Source organism: Thalassophryne amazonica, chromosome 7 (assembly GCF_902500255.1).
Source record: "Thalassophryne amazonica chromosome 7, fThaAma1.1, whole genome shotgun sequence".
NCBI lineage: Eukaryota > Metazoa > Chordata > Actinopteri > Batrachoidiformes > Batrachoididae > Thalassophryne > Thalassophryne amazonica.
Genome location: NC_047109.1, coordinates 93,120,798 through 93,140,563, shown reverse-complemented (window position 1 = coordinate 93,140,563; position 19,766 = coordinate 93,120,798).

The following is a 19,766-nucleotide window of genomic DNA, read 5'->3' as shown; positions in this document are numbered from 1 at the left end:
TAAGCTTGTCATCAACAAAAACTCCAAGAAATTTAGTTTGAGATACAATTTCAATTTCAATACCATTCAACAATAATTTACTGCTTAAATTTCTAGGCTTATTTCCAAATATAATGCACTTAGTTTTACCAAAATGAAGTGATAATTTATTAGAGTCAAACCAGTATTTAAATTTTTGCAGTTCCCTCTCCACCAAGTCCAAGAGCTGTCTCAAATTATCTCCACTACCAATCACAGTTGTATCATCAGCAAACAAAATACAACTCAAAGAGTTAGAAACCAAACCTATATCATTAATATACAGAAAAAACAATAATGGCCCGAGAACTGACCCCGATGCACTCCACATGCAATCCTCAAAAATTCCGATTTTATCCCACTAAGGTGAACACACTGATATCTATTACATAAATAACTAGCTATCCAGTTAAAGGCCTCTAATACCATACATCTGTAATTTTTCCAATAATACGGTATGATCAATAGTATCAAATGCTTTCTGTAAATAATAATAATAAAAAAAAAAACAACAGTGTTTTGCTTCTTCTCTATTGCATTTGTAATTTGGTCCACAAAATCTATTAAAGCCAAAGAAGTTGTTCGATTTTTTTTCTGAAACCATACTGCTGTTTGTTAAGTACATGATGTTTTTCTATAAAATCGTTCAACCTCTTTACAAATGTTTTTTCCATAATATTAGAAAACTGTGGTAACAAAGAGATTGGCCTATAATTTGAAAAACGTGTTTATCGCCAGATTTGAACAATGGTATCACCTTAGCAATTTTCATTCTGGAGGGAAATTTCCCAGTCATAAGTGACAGGTTACAAATATATGTTACAGGTTTGATAATACAGTCAATAATGTTCTTAATCAAAACCATATCAAAGCTATCAATGTCAGTGGATTTTTTTCCCCTTAATTTTATGAACTATGTTAAAAATTTCTTTTTCATCAGTTTCTCTAATAAACATTGAATCCTGAATTTTATTCATTAATTTACAGTTGTCCATAGAACACTTTGCCGTAGTTACATGTTGTGTGGGCCGCTGAAGAGGAGGTACTGCTGGCCCACCACCACCAGAGGGCGCCCTGCCTGGAGTGCGGGCTCCAGGCACCAGAGGGCGCTGCCGCCTCACAGGAGCAGCCAAGGTGACAGCTGTCACCTATCAACAGAGACAGCTGACATCCATCAGCAGAGGGGTATATCAGCTGGACGGCATCTCCACCTCATTGCCGAAATATCGCTCTACCAAGGAGGTAACGTATCCAGCCCAACGAATTGTCTTCTGACTATTGAATACTTTTGCCTTTGCACAGAAAGAGAGAAGAACAGCAGGAGACTGTATTTTGGGATAAGTACTCGCATTCCTGCACTACAGTGTTGTTGTTGATTAGAGGTGGAGGTGGTGTTTCCACCCTACGTGTTGCTGGGTGCAGCCGCACCCACATCTGACTGTTTCTGTTCCTCGCCAGCAGTACCGGATCCGACGAGCGGAGGCAGTGGCCACCTGGGAGTTCGGGACTTGGCGGCTCCAGTATTCCCGGGGTTCGGTGGCGGAGGAAATCGGGTGGTTCCGGTTCGACTCGGACAGACGTCTCCTATCGTCGAGCCTGCCCACACGACACCATTGGAATTGGTTATAACCACAATTGTAATCTGTTGTGTTTGTTGTGCGTATTCACAACAGTAAAGCTTTGTTATTTGACTTTCTCCATTGTCCGTTCATTTGCGCCCCCCTGTTGTGGGTCCGTGTTCCTACACTTTCACAACAGGATATCTCGGCCAGCGTCATGGATCCCGAGGGGCGTCAACCGGCTGTTGAACGGCCAATGGAAGAACAGGGCGCACAGGCGTCCGCAGGAGGGGTGATCGGTGAGTTGCAGCGGATCCTCACTGCTTTCACGACTCGGTTGGATTTGATGACCGAGCAGAACGTCCTCCTGAACCGCAGGGTGGAGGCTCTCGCCGCGCAGGTGGAAGCGCGCCCTCCGGGCGCCGCTGCAGCTCTCCCTCCCGTCGACCCTGTGCGTAATAATGACGTTCCACTGGTCGTTCAACGACCCCTCCCTCCTTCCCCTGAAGCATACATAAGCCCCCCAGAGCCGTACGGAGGCTGTGTGGAGACGTGCGCGGATTTCCTTATGCAGTGTTCGCTCGTCTTCGCACAGCGTCCCGTCATGTACGCGACCGACGCTAGCAAAGTAGCTTATGTGATAAATCTGCTTCGTGGTGAGGCACGCGCTTGGGCTACAGCGCTCTGGGAGCAGAATTCACGGCTCCTTCAGACATATGATGGGTTTGTGAGGGAGTTCAGAACAGTGTTCGATCACCCTAATAGAGGAGAGACCGCTTCAGCCGTGCTGCTGTCAATGAGACAGGGGCGCCGGAGCGCAGCTGCCTATGCAGTCGACTTCCGCATCGCGGCTGCGAGGTCCGGCTGGAATAACACTGCCCTCCGCGTCGCCTTTGTAAACGGACTGTCGATGGTCCTCAAGGAGCACCTGGTGGCTAAGGACGAACCGCGGGATTTAGATGGGCTCATCGATCTTGTCATACGATTAGACAATCGGTTAGAAGAGCGCCGTCGGGAACGAGACGAAGGGTGTGGCCGGGCACGCGTCGTCCCTCTCCCTTCCGGTTCCGACCGCGTTCCGCCCTCCCCACGCTCCACGGCCCCTGCGCTCCGTGCGGTTACAGCCCCCCCTGCTGACGAAGCTATGGACACGAGTAGGGCAACATTTAGGGCACCAGTTACACAAAGGAGGCTGGCCCACGGAGCGTGTTTTGTTTGTGGCTCGATAGAGCATCAATTAAGAGACTGCCCCGAGCGGTTAAACGCCAAACGCCCGCCCCTAGAAACTGGGGCTAGGGGTGGGCCAAGACATTCACGTGGGACACACCCACATCGCCACACGACTCCCAGTTGCAATCCTGTATGAGGATTTACCCTGAAGGCCCCAGCACTGGTGGACACGGGCTCAGAAGGGAATTTGCTAGACAGCAAATGGGCCAGGGAGATGGGGCTCCCTCTGGTGGCGCTTACCTCGCCTGTGCAGGTACGGGCACTAGATGGCTCCCTACTCCCTCCAATCACTCACAAGACACCACCAGTAACCCTGGTGGTGTCGGGGAATCACCGGGAGGAGATCGAGTTTTTTGTGACTCCGACCACCTCCCGTGTGATTTTAGGGTTCCCCTGGATGTTGAAACACAATCCCCGGATCGATTGGCCGTCCGGGGTAGTGGTTCAGTGGAGCGAAACCTGCCATCGGGTATGTTTAGGTTTCCTCGGTTCCTCCCGGTTCTCAAGCCAGGGAGGAGGTCAGAGCCCCGCCCAATCTAGGGACGGTGCGGTGCAGTACCATGACCTTGCGGAGGTGTTCAGCAAGGATCTGGCGCTCACCCTTCCCCCGCACCGCCCGTATGATTGTGCCATTGATTTGGTTCCAGGCATTGAGTTCCCGTCCAGTAGGCTGTACAACCTCTCACGTCCTGAGTGCAAATCAATGGAGACCTACATCCGGGACTCTTTGGCTGACGGGTTGATCCGGAATTCCACCTCCCCGATGGGTGCGGGTTTCTTTTTTGTGGGGAAAAAGGATGGCGGATTACGTCCATGGTATCGATTACAGGGGCTGAACGAAATCACGGTTCGTAACCGATACCCCTTACCCTTGTTGGATTCGGTGTTCACGCCCCTGCATGGAGCCAAGATATTCACCAAGCTTGATCTTAGGAATGCATATCACCTGGTTCGGATCCGGAAGGGAGACGAGTGGAAGACGGCATTTAACACCCCGTTAGGTCATTTTGAGTACTGGTCATGCCGTTCGGATCTTACAAACGCTCCCGCGACGTTCCAAGCATTAGTTAATGACGTCTTGCGTGACTTCCTGCACCGATTCGTCTTCGTATATCTAGACGATATACTCATCTTTTCTCCGGATCCTGAGACCCATGTTCGACATGTACGTCAGGTCCTGCAGCGGTTGTTAGAGAACCGGCTGTTTGTGAAGGGCGAGAAGTGTGAGTTCCACCGCACTTCTTTGTCCTTCCTGGGTTCATCATCTCCTCCAACTCCGTCGCTCCCGATCCGGCCAAGGTTGCGGCGGTGAGAGACTGGCCCCAACCCACAAGCCGTAGGAAGCTGCAACAGTTCCTCGGCTTTGCTAATTTCTACAGGAGGTTCATTAAGGGCTACAGTCAGGTAGTTAGCCCCCTGACAGCCCTGACCTCGCCAAAAGTTCCCTTCACCTGGTCGGATCGTTGCGATGCCGCGTTCAAGGAGTTGAAACGGCGCTTCTCGTCTGCACCCGTTCTGGTGCAGCCCGATCCTAGTCGCCAGTTAGTGGTTGAAGTGGACGCCTCGGACTCAGGGATAGGAGCTGTGCTGTCCCAGAGCGGGAAGACCGATAAGGTCCTTCACCCGTGTGCCTATTTTTTCCTGCAGGTTGACCCCGGCCGAACGGAACTATGACGTCGGCAATCGAGAACTCCTTGCGGTGAAAGAGGCTCTTGAGGAGTGGAGACATCTGTTGGAGGGAACGTCCGTGCCATTCACGGTTTTTCACTGACCACCGGAACCTGGAGTATATCAGGACCGCCAAGCGGCTGAATCCCAGGCAAGCCCGCTGGTCACTGTCTTCGGCCGTTTTGACTTCCGGATCACCTACCGTCCCGGGACCAAAAAATCAAAGATTGGATGCTTGTCCCGGGTACACAAAGACGAAGTCAGAACGGAGTCGTCGGATCCCCCGGATCCCATCATCCCGGAGTCCACTATCGTGGCCACCCTCACCTGGGACGTGGAGAAGACCGTCCGGGAGGCCCTGGCACGAAACCCGGACCCGGAACCGGGCCGAGGAATAGACTCTACGTCCCACCAGAAGCAAGGGCTGCGGTTCTGGACTTCTGTCACGGTTCTAAGTTCTCCTGTCATCCAGGGGTGAAAAGAACCGTGGCAGTCGTCCGGCAGCGCTTCTGGTGGGCGTCCCTGGAGACCGACGTCCGGGATTATATCCAGGCCTGAACCACCTGCGCCAGGGGCAAAGCCGACCACCGCAAATCATCGTGATTGCTACAGCCGCTGCCCGTACCTCATCGCCCCTGGTCTCACATCGGCCTGGATTTTGTCACGGGTCTCCCGCCGTCCCAGGGAAACACCGTCATCCTCACGATAGTGGACCGATTCTCCAAGGCGGCCCACTTCGTGGCCCTTCCGAAGCTCCCAAAGGCCCAGGAGACAGCGGACCTCCTGGTCCACCACGTCGTCCAGCTGCATGGGATACCATCAGACATCGTCTCCGATCGCGGTCCCCAGTTCTCCTCGCAAGTCTGGAGGAGCTTCTGCCGGGAGCTGGGGGCCACGGTCAGTCTCTCGTCCCGGTATCACCCCCAAACCAACGGGCAAGCAGAACGGGCCAACCAAGAGATGGAGCAGACCCTACGTTGTGTGACAGCCGCGCACCCGGCGGCCTGGAGTACTCATCTGGCCTGGATTGAGTACGCCCACAACAGTCAAGTGTCATCAGCCACCGGCCTCTCCCCTTTTGAGGTGTGTTTGGGGTATCAGCCCCCATTGTTTCCGGTGGTTGAGGGAGAGGTTGGTGTGCCCTCGGTCCAGGCCCACCTGCGGAAGTGCCGTCGGGTGTGGCGTGCAGCCCGTTCTGCTTGTTGAAGGCCCGGATGAGGGCGAAGACCCATGCAGACCGGCGGCGGACCCCGGCCCCAACGTATCGCCCCGGGCAGGAGGTGTGGTTGTCCCACCAAGGACCATCCCACTACAAGTGGCCTCCCGAAACTGAAGGACCGCTACATAGGACCATACAAGATCCTAAGGTCATCAACCCCGCCGCAGTGAGGCTTCAGCTTCCGGCCTCACTGCGGATCCATCCGTGTTCCACGTGTCTAGACTCAAACCACATCACACCTCGCCCCTCTGTACTCCCGGTCCGGCGCCACCCCCTGCCCGGATCATCGATGGCGAGCCGGGCTTGGACCTGTGCGCCGGCTTCTGGAAGTCCGACGGATGGGCCGGGGCTTTCAATATCTGGTGGACTGGGAGGGGTACGGCCCCGAAGAACGCTCCTGGGTGAAGAAGAGCTTCATCCTGGACCCGGCCCTCCTGGCCGACTTCTACCGCCGCCACCCCGGACAAGCCCGGTCGGGCGCCAGGAGGCGCCCGTTGAGGGGGAGGTTCCTGTTGTGTGGCCGCTGAAGAGGAGGTACTGCTGGCCTACCACCACCAGAGGGCGCCCTGCCTGGAGTGCGGGCTCCAGGCACCAGAGGGCGCTGCCGCCTCACAGGAGCAGCCAAGGGGACAGCGGTCACCTATCAACCGAGACAGTGACATCCATCAGCAGAGGGGTATATCAGCTGGACGGCATCTCCACCTCATTGCCGAGATATCGCTCTACCAAGGAGGTAACGTATCCAGCCCAACGAATTGTCTTCTGACTATTGAATACTTTTGCCTTTGCACAGAAAGAGAGAAGAACAGCAGGAGACTGTATTTTGGGATAAGTACTCGCATTCCTGCACTACAGTGTTGTTGTTGATTAGAGGTGGAGGTGGTGTTTCCACCCTATGTGTTGCTGGGTGCAGCCGCACCCACATCTGACTGTTTCTGTTCCTCGCCAGCAGTACGGATCCGACGAGCGGAGGCAGTGGCCACCTGGGAGTTCGGGACTTGGCGGCTCCAGTATTCCCGGGGTTCGGTGGCGGAGGAAATCGGGTGGTTCCGGTTCGACTCGGACAGACGTCTCCTATCGTCGAGCCTGCCCACACGACACCATTGGAATTGGTTTATAACCACAATGTAATCTGTTGTGTTTGTTGTGCGTATTCACAACAGTAAAGCTTTGTTATTTGACTTTCTCCATTGTCCGTTCATTTGCGCCCCCCTGTTGTGGGTCCGTGTTCCTACACTTTCACAACAGTTACAATTGAGTTTGATAAATTTTTACCAAAATTAACAAAATAATCATTAAAATAATCAGCAATAATTTTATTTCCTTTTCCAATTTTATCAGAGTCTATATAAAGTAAGATGGATAATCTTTACAACTTTTTTCTTTTTAATGATGTCGCCCAAGAGCTTCCAGGTTTCCCTAATGTAAGTTTTATTTTTCTCCAACAAATCACAGTAATACTGCTTCTTACACAATCGCATATGTTTGTTAATTTATTTTTATATGTCTTATATTTCCTATCAGCTTCATTAGTTCTAAATTTTGAACTGCTTATACAATACATTTTTCTTTTTACATGCATATATATATATATATATATATATATATATATATATATAAATGAAATAAATAAAATAAATAAATGACGGGATATCAAACTAATGTCATAAAGATAAACAATCAATGTCTTTTTTTAGTTGCATATATACGAGGTATATATCCACTGTAGATGTGTGGATATATATATATATATATAAAATCAATTTATTTATATAGCGCCAATCACAACAAACAGTTGCCCCAAGGCGCTTTATATTGTAAGGCAAGGCCAGACAATAATTACGGAAAACCCCAACGGTCAAAACTGTTATGTGGGCCGCTGAAGAGGAGGTACTGCTGGCCCACTACCACCAGAGGGCGCCCTGCTTGGAGTGCGGGCTCCAAGCACGAGAGGGCGCCAGACCCAGAACGAGTGACAGCTGTCATTCATCCCTGCACCAGCTGTCACTCGTTCATCATCATCATCACCATCATAAAAGCCGGACTGCAAACTCCACCTCCTCGCCGAGAAATCGACTACCGAGAGGTAATTTCTCTGCTGACTGACACATTGTGTAACCAACTGAACTTCTGTTGCAGCCGTTTTCCTGAAGTGTTGCCTTGTCTGGAGGATTGGCGTTTGGTGTGAGAGTGACGGCTTCACCTCGCACCCCATCCAGATAAGTGGTAGATCAGGAGCTGCACGAGTGTGTGTGATTTGGAGGTGGAGGTGCTCCCTCCTAACTGTTGTACAGACTGTAGACCACTGAGTGTACGGATTTACACTCATTCATCTTGTCTCTGCTTTTTGCCAGCAGTACCAGGGTCGACAGCCGAAGACAGAGGTCACCTGGGGATTCGGGATCTTGGCGGCTCCGGTGTTCTTCAGACCGTTGGTGGTGGAGGCCGTGTGGGACGCGGCCTCTCTCTCGTCGGGGTCTTCTATCTTCGAGCCTGCCCACACGTCACCTGGTGTTAATTGACTTTGCAATTTCTGTGTATTTAGTTGTGTATTGTCACAACAGTAAATTGTTACCTTTTGGCTTACTCATTGTCCGTTCATTTGCGCCCCTGTTGTGGGTCCGTGCTACGACACCTTCCAACAAAAACGACCCCCCTGTGAGCAAGCACTTGGCTACAGTGGGAAGGAAAAACTCCCTTTAACAGGAAGAAACCTCCAGCAGAACCAGGCTCAGGGAGGGGCAGTCTTCTGCTGGGACTGGTTGGGCTGAGGGAGAGAACCAGGAAAAAGACATGCTGTGGAGGGGAGCAGAGATCAATCACTAATGATTAAATGCAGAGTGGTGCATACAGAGCACAAAGAGAAAGAAACATCAGTGCATCATGGAATCCCCCAGCAGTCTAAGTCTATAGCAGCATAACTAAGGGATGGTTCAGGGTCACCTGATCCAGCCCTAACAATAAGCTTTAGCAAAAAGGAAAGTTTTAAGTCTAATCTTAAAAGTAGAGAGGGTGTCTGTCTCCCTGATCCGAATTGGGAGCTGGTTCCACAGGAGAGGAGCCTGAAAGCTGAAGGCTCTGCCTCCCATTCTACTCTTACAAACCCTAGGAACTACAAGTAAGCCTGCAGTCTGAGAGCGAAGCGCTCTATTGGGGTGATATGGTACTATGAGGTCCTTAAGATAAGATGGGACCTGATTATTCAAAACCTTATAAGTAAGAAGAAGAATTTAAATTCTATTCTACAATTAACAGGAAGCCAATGAAGAGAGGCCAATATGGGTGAGATATGCGCTCTCCTTCTAGTCCCTGTCAGTACTCTAGCTGCAGCATTTTGAATTAACTGAAGGCTTTTCAGGGAACTTTTAGGACAACCTGATAATAATGAATTACAATAGTCCAGCCTAGAGGAAATAAATGCATGAATTAGTTTTTCAGCATCACTCTGAGACAAGACCTTTCTAATTTTAGAGATATTGCGCAAATGCAAAAAAGCAGTCCTACATATTTGTTTAATATGCGCATTGAATGACATATCCTGATCAAAAATGACTCCAAGATTTCTCACAGTATTACTAGAGGTCAGGGTAATGCCATCCAGAGTAAGGATCTGGTTAGACACCATGTTTCTAAGATTTGTGGGGCCAAGTACAATAACTTTATCTGAGTTTAAAAGCAGGAAATTAGAGGTCATCCATGTCTTTATGTCTGTAAGACAATCCTGCAGTTTAGCTAATTGGTGTGTGTCCTCTGGCTTCATGGATAGATAAAGCTGGGTATCATCTGCGTAACAATGAAAATTTAAGCAATGCTGTCTAATAATACTGCCTAAGGGAAACATGTATAAAGTGAATAAAATTGGTCCTAGCACAGAACCTTGTGGAACGCCATAATTAACCTTAGTCTGTGAAGAAGATTCCCCATTTACTTGAACAAATTGTAATCTATTAGATAAATATGATTCAAACCAGCGCAGCGCAGTGCCTTTAATACCTATGGCATGCTCTAATCTCTGTAATAAAATTTTATGGTCAACAGTATCAAAAGCAGCACTGAGGTCTAACAGAACAAGCACAGAGATGAGTCCACTGTCCGAGGCCATAAGAAGATCATTTGCAACCTTCCTAATGCTGTTTCTGTACTATGATGAATTCTAAAACCTGACTGAAACTCTTCAAATAGACCCATTCCTCTGCAGATGATCAGTTAGCTGTTTTACAACTACCCTTTCAAGAATTTTTGAGAGAAAAGAAGGTTGGAGATTGGCCTATAATTAGCTAAGATAGCTGGGTCAAGTGATGGCTTTTTAAGTAATGTTTAATTACTGCCACCTTAAAGCCTGTGGTACATAGCCAACTAATAAAGATAGATTGATCATATTTAAGATCAAAGCATTAATTAATGGTAGGGCTTCCTTGAGCAGCCTGGTAGGAATGGGGTCTAATAGACATGTTGATGGTTTGGAGGAAGTAACTAATGAAAATAACTCAGACAGAACAATCGGAGAGAAAGAGTCTAACCAAATACCGGCATCACTGAAAGCAGCCAAAGAGAACGATATGTCTTTGGGATGGTTATGAGTATTTTTTTCTCTAATAGTTAAAATTTATTAGCAAAGAAAGTCATGAAGTCATTACTAGTTAAAGTTAAAGGAATACTCGGCTCAATAGAGCTCTGACTCTTTGTCAGCCTGGCTACAGTGCTGAAAAGAAACCTGGGGTTGTTCTTATTTTCTTCAATTAGTGATGAGTAGTAAGATGTCCTAGCTTTACGGATGGCTTTTTTCATAGAGCAACAGACTCTTTTTCCAGGCTAAGTGAAGATCTTCTAAATTAGTGAGACGCCATTTCCTCTCCAACTTACGGGTTATCTGCTTTAAGCTGCGAGTTTGTGAGTTATACCACGGAGTCAGGCACTTCTGATTTAAGGCTCTCTTTTTCAGAGGAGCTACAGCATCCAAAGTTGTCTTCAATGAGGATGTAAAACTATTGACGAGATACTCTATCTCACTCACAGAGTTTAGGTAGCTACTCTGCACTGTGTTGGTATATGGCATTAGAGAACATAAAGAAGGAATCATATCCTTAAACCTAGTTACAGTGCTTTCTGAAAGACTTCTAGTGTAATGAAACTTATTCCCCACTGCTGGGTAGTCCATCAGAGTAAATGTAAATGTTATTAAGAAATGATCAGACAGAAGGGAGTTTTCAGGGAATACTGTTAAGTCTTCAATTTCCATACCATAAGTCAGAACAAGAACTAAGATATGATTAAAGTGGTGGGTGGACTCATTACATTTTGAGCAAAGCCAATTGAGTCTATAATAGATTAAATGCAGTGCTGAGGCTGTCATTCTCAGCATCTGTGCGGATGTTAAAATCGCCCACTATAATTATCTTATCTGAGCTAAGCACTAAGTCAGACACAAGGTCTGAAAATTCACAGAGAAACTCACAGTAACGACCGGGTGGACGATAGATAATAACAAATAAAACTGGTTTTTGGGACTTCCAATTTGGATGGACAAGACTAAGAGTCAAGCTTTCAAATGAATTAAAGCTCTGTCTGGGTTTTGGATTAATTAATAAGCTGGAATGGAAGATTGCTGCTAATCCTCCGCCTCGGCCCGTGCTACGAGCGTTCTGGCAGTTAGTGTGACTCGGGGGGTGTTGACTCATTTAAACTAACATATTCATCCTGCTGTAACCAGGTTTCTGTAAGGCAGAATAAATCAATATGTTGATCAATTATTATATCATTTACTAACAGGGACTTAGAAGAGAGAGACCTAATAGACCACATTTAACTGTTTTAGTCTGTGGTGCAGTTGAAGGTGCTATATTATTTTTTCTTTTTGAATTTTATGCTTAAATAGATTTTTACTGGTTATTGGTGGTCTGGGAGCAGGCACCGTCTCTACGGGGATGGGGTAATGAGGGGATGGCAGGGGGAGAGAAGCTGCAGAGAGGTGTGTAAGACTACAACTCTGCTTCCTGGTCCCACCCTGGATAGTCACGGTTTGGAGGATTTAAGAAAATTGGCCAGATTTCTAGAAATGAGAGCTGCTCCATCCAAAGTGGGATGGATGCCGTCTCTCCTAACAAGACCAGGTTTTCCCCAGAAGCTTTGCCAATTATCTATGAAGCCCTCCTCATTTTTTGGACACCACTCAGACAGCCAGCAATTCAAGGAGAACATGCGGCTAAACATGTCACTCCCAGTCCGATTGGGGAGGGGCCCAGAGAAAACTACAGAGTCCGACATTGTTTTTGCAAAGTTACACACCGATTCAATGTTAATTTTAGTGACCTCCGATTGGCGTAAACCGGGTGTTATTACTGCCGACGTGAATTACAATATATATATATATATATAGATATATATATATATATATATATATATATATATATATATATATATATATATATATATATATATATATATATATATGTATATATGAAATTGATATTTATGTACATGTTATTACATGTGCATATAAGACAATTATCCTGTGTGAACATTATAGTGTTATTAAGGTCAAGTTATTTTTTCATACACAATAATTATGTCATGGGACTACATGTGATCATTTGTAAGGTGAGATTCTTTTCTCCTGTGTGTGAGATAATGATGTGGTAGGAAAAAGGTTGTAATTGTGTGTGAGATAATCACGTTGTCTGAATAAGTTATTACATGTGCACCTAAAGCACTGCATGAATAAGTTATAATATGTACACATGTAATTATGCTGCACAAATAATTTTACTCCTACACATTGGAAAATTATCCTGCAGGAACAAGCTATTATGATGTCCTATAAAACAATAATAAAAAAAAAAATACTGTCTGATGCACAGACGATAATCGTCTTGAACCAAGGTTTTATATGTGCAAGAGATAGCTAACAAGGCAATATAAGCCCAAAATGATTATCGTGCATTGAGATTATAATTTGCACAGGAGATAAGTATCTTGTGGGATCAGGTTGTGGTGTGTGCATGAAATAATTATTATGTCCACAAGATAATGCTGAGGGAACAATTATGACTAAATTAAATATTTATCTCAGTGAAGTGAGATAAATATCTTTTGTAAAACAAGTAATTATGCCAAGTAGCTTTTGGGAACAAATTAGTGCATCATCGACAAGCAATATAAATGTGGGGAAAAATTATGTTGTGCTTGGAGATATTTAACTTGCATAAACAAAATATTGTGCACACAAAATAATTTTATTTTGGGAACAAGATTGTTGTGAAAGTGTAGGAACACGGACCCACAACAGGGGGCGCAAATGAACGGACAATGGAGGAGTCAGATAACACTGCTTTTACTGTTGTGAAACAGGCACAACAAACACAACAGACTACAATCTCGAAATTGAGTCCAATTACAGCGGTGTCGTGTGGGCAGGCTCAACGATAGGAGACCTCTGTCCAAGTCGAACCGGAACCAACCCGATTTCCTCTGCCACCGAACCCCGGGAATACTGGAGCCGCCAAGTCCGAACTCCCAGGTGGCCACTGCCTCCGCTCGTCGGATCCGGTACTGCTGGCGAGGAACAGAAACAGTCAGGTGTGGGCGCGGCTGCACCCAGCAACATGTAAGGTGGAAATACCACCTCCACCTCTAATCACAAAACAACACTGAAGTGTAGGAATATGTGTACTTATCCAAACACGTCCAATATGGTCTTCAGTGTCCTAAGCACAAGCAACAAAGTATTACGTCTCTGAATGAAACAACTGGCTGAGTTCGTTACCTCTTTGATTGAGCGATATCTCGGCAATGAGGTGGAGATGCCATCCAGCTGATATACCCCTCCGCTGATGGATGACAGCTGTCTCAGTTGATAGGTGACAGCTGTCACCTTGGCTGCTCCTGTCAGGCGGCAGCGCCCTCTGGTGCCTGGAGCCCGCACTCCAGGAAGGGCGCCCTCTGGTGGTGGTGGGCCAGCAGTACCTCCTCTTCAGCGGCCCACACAACAGGACCCCCCCCTCAACGGGCGCCTCCTGGCGCCCGACCGGGCTTGTCCGGGTGGCGGCGGTAAAAGTCGGCCAGGAGGGCCGGGTCCAGGATGAAGCTCTTCTTTACCCAGGAGCGTTCTTCGGGGCCATACCCCTCCCAGTCCACCAGGTATTGAAAACCCCGGGCCATCCGTCGGACATCCAAAAGCCGGCGCACTGTCCAAGCCGGCTCGCCATCGATGATCCGGGCAGGAGGTGGTGCCGGACCGGGAGTACAGATGGGCGAGGTGTGATATGGTTTGAGCTTTGAGACGTGGAACACGGGATGGATCCGCAGTGAGGCCGGAAGCTGAAGCCTCACTGCGGCGGGATTGATGACTTTGAGGATTTTGTAGGGTCCTATGTATCGTTCCTTCAGTTTCGGGGAGGCCACTTGTAGGGGGATGTCCTTTGTGGACAACCACACCTCCTGCCCGGGGCGATACGTTGGGGCCGGGGTCCGCCGCCGGTCTGCATGGGTCTTCGCCCTCATCCGGGCCTTCAACAAAGCAGAACGGGCGAGGAAGCAGAGCAGGACGCCCACCAGAAGCGCTGCCGGACGACTGCCACGGTTCTTCGCACCCCAGGATGACAGGAGAGCTTAGAACCGTGACAGAAGTCCAGAATTGCAGCCCTGGCTTCTGGTGGGACGTAGAGTTTGTTCTTCGGTCCGGTTCCGGGGTCCGGGTCTCGTGTCAGGGCCTCCCGGACGGTCTTCTCCACGTCCCAGGTGAGGGCGGCCACGATAGCGGACTCCAGGATGATGGGATCCGGGGGATCCGACGACTCCGTTTTGACCTCATCTTCATGTACCCGGGACAAGGCATCCGATCTTTGATTTTTGGTCCCGGGACGGTAGGTGATCCGGAAGTCAAAACGGCCGAAGAACAGTGACCAGCGGGCTTGCCTGGGATTCAGCCGCTTGGGGGTCCTGATATACTCCAGGTTCCGGAGGTCAGTGAAAACCGTGAATGGCACGGACGTTCCCTCCAACAGATGTCTCCACTCCTCAAGAGCCTCTTTCACCGCAAGGAGCTCTCGATTGCCGACGTCATAGTTCCGTTCGGCTGGGGTCAACCTGCGGGAAAAATAGGCACACGGGTGAAGGACCTTATCGGTCTTCCCGCTCTGGGACAGCACGGCTCCTATCCCTGAGTCCGAGGCGTCCACTTCAACCACTAACTGGCGACTAGGATCGGGCTGCACCAGAACGGGTGCAGACGAGAAGCGCCGTTTCAACTCCTTGAACGCGGCCTCGCAACGATCCGACCAGGTGAAGGGGACTTTTGGTGAGGTCAGGGCTGTCAGGGGGCTAACTACCTGACTGTAGCCCTTAATGAACCTCCTGTAGAAATTAGCAAAGCCTAGGAACTGTTGCAACTTCCTACGGCTTGTGGGTTGGGGCCAGTCTCTCACCGCCCCAACCTTGGCCGGATCAGGAGCGAGGGAGTTGGAGGAGATAATGAACCCCAAGAAGGACAAAGACGTGCGGTGGAACTCACACTTCTCGCCCTTCACAAACAGCCGGTTCTCCAACAACCGCTGCAGGACCTGACGTACATGCTGGACATGGGTCTCAGGGTCCGGAGAAAAGATGAGTATATCGTCTAGATATACGAAGATGAACCGGTGCAGGAAATCCCGCAAGACATCATTAACCAACGCTTGGAAAGTCGCGGGAGCGTTTGTGAGACCGAACGGCATGACCAGGTACTCAAAGTGACCTAAGGGGGTGTTAAATGCCGTCTTCCACTCGTCTCCCTTCCGGATCCGAACCAGGTGGTACGCATTTCTAAGATCGAGCTTGGTGAAAATCTGGGCTCCATGCAGGGGTGTGAACACTGAATCCAACAGGGGCAACGGGTATCGGTTGCGAACCGTGATCTCGTTCAACCCCCTATAATCAATGCATGGACGAAGTCCGCCATCTTTTTTCCCACAAAAAAGAAACCTGCACCCATCGGGGAGGTGGAATTCCGGATCAACCCGGCAGCTAACGAGTCCCGGATGTAGGTCTCCATTGATTCGCGCTCAGGCCGTGAGAGGTTGTACAGCCTACTGGACGGGAACTCACTGCCCGGAACCAAATCAATGGCACAATCATACGGACGGTGGGGGGGAAGAGTGAGAGCCAGATCCTTGCTGAACACGTCGACAAGGTCGTGGTACTCCACCGGTACCATCCCCAGATTGGGCGGGACTCTGACCTCCTCCTTAGCTCGGGAGCCGGGAGGAACCGAGGAACCTAGACACACCCGATGGCAGGTCTCGCTCCACTGAACCACTACCCCGGACGGCCAATCAATCCGGGGATTGTGCTTCAACATCCAGGGAAATCCTAAAACCACACGGGAGGTGGCCTGAGTCACAAAAAACTCGATCACCTCCCGGTGATTTCCTGACACCACCAGAGTTACAGGTGGTGTCTTATGCGTGATCGGAGGGAGTAGGGAGCCATCTAGTGCCCGAACCTGTACAGGCGAGGTAAGCGCCACCAGAGGGAGCCCTATCTCCCTGGCCCATCTGCTGTCCAACAGATTCCCCTCAGAGCCCGTGTCCACCAGTGCTGGGGCCTTCAGGGTTGAGTCCTCATAAAGGATCGTGACTGGGAGTCATGTGGCAATGTGGGTGTGTCCACGTGAATGTCTCGGCCCACCCCTAGCCCAGTCTCTAGGGGCGGGGCGTTGGAGTTTAACCGCTCGGGGCAGTCTCTCATATGGTGCTCTGTCGCACCACAAACAAAACAAGCTCCGTGGGCCCGTCTCCTCTGTGCGTCTGGTGCCCTAAATGTTGCCCTACTCGTGTCCATAGCTTCGTCAGCAGGGGGAGCTGTGGCCCCACGGAGCGCAGGGGCCGTGGAGCGTGGGGAAGGCGGAGCGCGGTCGGAACCGGAAGGGAGAGGGACGGCGCGTGCCCGGCCACGCCCTTCGTCTCGTTCCCGCCGACGTTCTTCTAACCGGTTGTCTAACCATATGACAAGATCGATGAGCCCATCTAAATCCCGCGGTTCGTCCTTAGCCACCAGGTGCTCCTTAAGAACCAATGACAGTCCGTTTACAAAGGCGGCGCGGAGGGCAGCGCTATTCCAGCCGGACCTCGCAGCCGCGATGCGGAAGTCGACTGCATAGGCAGCTGCGCTCCGACGCCCCTGTCTCATTGACAGTAGCACAGTTGAAGCGGTTTCTCCTCTATTGGGGTGATCGAACACGGTTCTGAACTCCCTCACAAACCCATCATATGTCTGAAGGAGCCGTGACTTTTGCTCCCAGAGCGCTGTAGCCCAAGCGCGTGCCTCGCCGCGAAGCAGGTTTATTACATAAGCTACCTTGCTAGCATCAGTCGCGTACATAACTGGACGCTGTGCGAAGACGAGCGAACACTGCATAAGGAAATCCGCGCACGTCTCCACACAGCCTCCGTACGGCTCTGGGGGGCTTATGTATGCTTCCGGGGAAGGTGGGAGGGGTCGTTGAACGACCAGTGGAACGTCAATGTTACGCATAGGGTCTACGGGAGGGAGAGCCGCAGCGGCGCCCGGAGGGCGCGCTGCCACCTGCGCGGCGAGAGCCTCCACCCTGCGGTTCAGGAGGACATTCTGCTCGGTCATTAAATCTAACCGAGTCGTGAAAGCGGTGAGGATCCGCTGCAACTCACCGATCACCCCTCCCGCGGACGCCTGCGGCCCTGTTCTTCCATTGGCCGTTCAACAGCCGGTTGACGCCCCTCGGGATCCATGACGCTGGCCGAGATATCCTGTTGTGAAAGTGTAGGACACACGGACCCACAAACAGGGGGCACAAATGAACGGACAATGAGAGTCAAATAACACTGCTTTACTGTTGTGAAACAGGCACAACAAACACAACAGACTACAATCTCGAAATTGAGTCCAATTACAGCGGTGTCGTGTGGGCAGGCTCGACGATAGGAGACCTCTGTCCAAGTCGAACCGGAACCAACCCGATTCCTCTGCCACCGAACCCCGGGAATACTGGAGCCGCCAAGTCCCGATCTCCCAGGTGGCCACTGCCTCCGCTCGTCGGATCCGGTACTGCTGGCGAGGAACAGAAACAGTCAGGTGTGGGCGCAGCTGCACCCAGCAACACGTAAGGTGGAAATACCACCTCCACCTCTAATCACAAAACAACACTGAAGTGTAGGAATATGTGTACTTATCCAACACGCCAATATGGTCTTCAGTGTCCTAAGCACAAGCAACAAAGTATTACGTCTCTGAATGAAACAACTGGCTGAGTTTCGTTACCCTCTTGATTGAGCGATATCTTGGCAATGAGGTGGAGATGCCATCCAGCTGATATACCCCTCCGCTGATGGATGACAGCTGTCTCAGTTGATAGGTGACAGCTGTCACCTTGGCTGCTCCTGTCAGGCGGCAGCGCCCTCTGGTGCCTGGAGCCCGCACTCCAGGCAGGGCGCCCTCTGGGGGTGGTGGGCCAGCAGTACCTCCTCTTCAGCGGCCCACACAACAAAGATATCATTACATGTGCAGGAGATAACTTTCTTTTGGGGAAAAGGTTTTATTTTGTGCACAAAAGTGACTCTATTGTGGGAACAAGTTCATATAATTTGTGCACAAACTGATTTTCACAGCTTCATGGTGGATGGAAATGAAGAAGCACTTTCACACAAGAAAAGAGATCAAATCAAATCAAACTCTTACATGCCTTCTGGGAAACTAGAGCTGAAATTTTAGATCCTTTCTAAGAAATCCTTGTCTGTTCTACTTCACCATGACACCATATAACCAGTGATGCAACAATAAGACATAACATTTTCTATAATGCACATTAGTCCAACTACAATAGATCTGTCATTTACATATGCATATATCAATGCTATTTGAATTTATTAAGCATGAGTGTCAAATAATATAAGAAAGTGGATATAAGTATAAAAATGCATTCAAGGTATAGGTGGGATTACATCATGGATCGGCTCCAAGTCCTTTCTTGTTTGCATTGGTGATGGACTGGGTGACAGATGAGGTCAGTCAGGAGTCTTCATGGACTATGATGTTTGCAGATGACATTGTCATTTGTAGTAAGCGCTAAGAACCGGTTGAGAGTAGCTTGGAGAGGTGGAGATATGCTTTGCAGAGAAAGGGAATGAAAGTGAGTAGGAGGAAGACAGAGCACATGTATGAGGGGGAATATGTTGGAGAGGTGGTGAAGGTAGATGAGTTTAAATACTTGGTGTCAACTGCCCAAAATAATGGAGAGTGTGGTAGAGAGGTGAAGAAGGGGGAGAGTAGGTGGAGAAAGTTGGCAGGAGAGATTTGTGACAAAAAGGTATCTGAAAGAATGAAAGGCAACATTTACAAGACTCCGAGACAAGCTATTTTGCACGGCTTAGAGTCGGTGGCATGATTAAAAAGACAAGGCAGAGCTAGAACAGGCAGAGTCTAAATTTTCTTTGGGAGTGACAACAATGGACAGGATTAGGAATGAACATAATAGATGGACAACACAGGTAGAGGATTTGGAGACAAGGTCAGAGAGGCAAGATTGAGATGGTTTGGACATGTGCAGAGGAGGGACCATGGGTATATAGGGAGAAGGATGCTGATTGTAGCTGAGAAAAGTATTATTTTGATTTGATTTATTCATTTGATTTATTTTATTTATTTTGCTGTGTTTATATATATATATATATATATAAAGCAAAAAAAAAGTAACAAAAAAAAAACACCTATGGGAAGATTTGATTAGATTGTACATGTTGAAGCTCATGGTGGTGTTCTGAAATTTTGTAGGAAATTTTGAAGCGCATTACGAGATCCTGATCTCGTAATTATGAGCTCAGGATCTCTTAAAGAAAAAAAGAGAAAAGGTGTCTAATTTTTTTATCCAGTGACTTTAATGTGCATCCGTAGATTTGTAATGATTTTCTATCTTTTAAAGTTACTTTTAAAGTTGTTAAATGTCTCAGATCACCTCCAGGAGACGATCCACTTTCCTTTTCCAGTCATGCTGCTAAAACTCACTTTCCCTTGCTGCATTGCGGCTCCCCCGCCCATCTCGCGCCTTCCCTCTTGTCTCCTCGAGC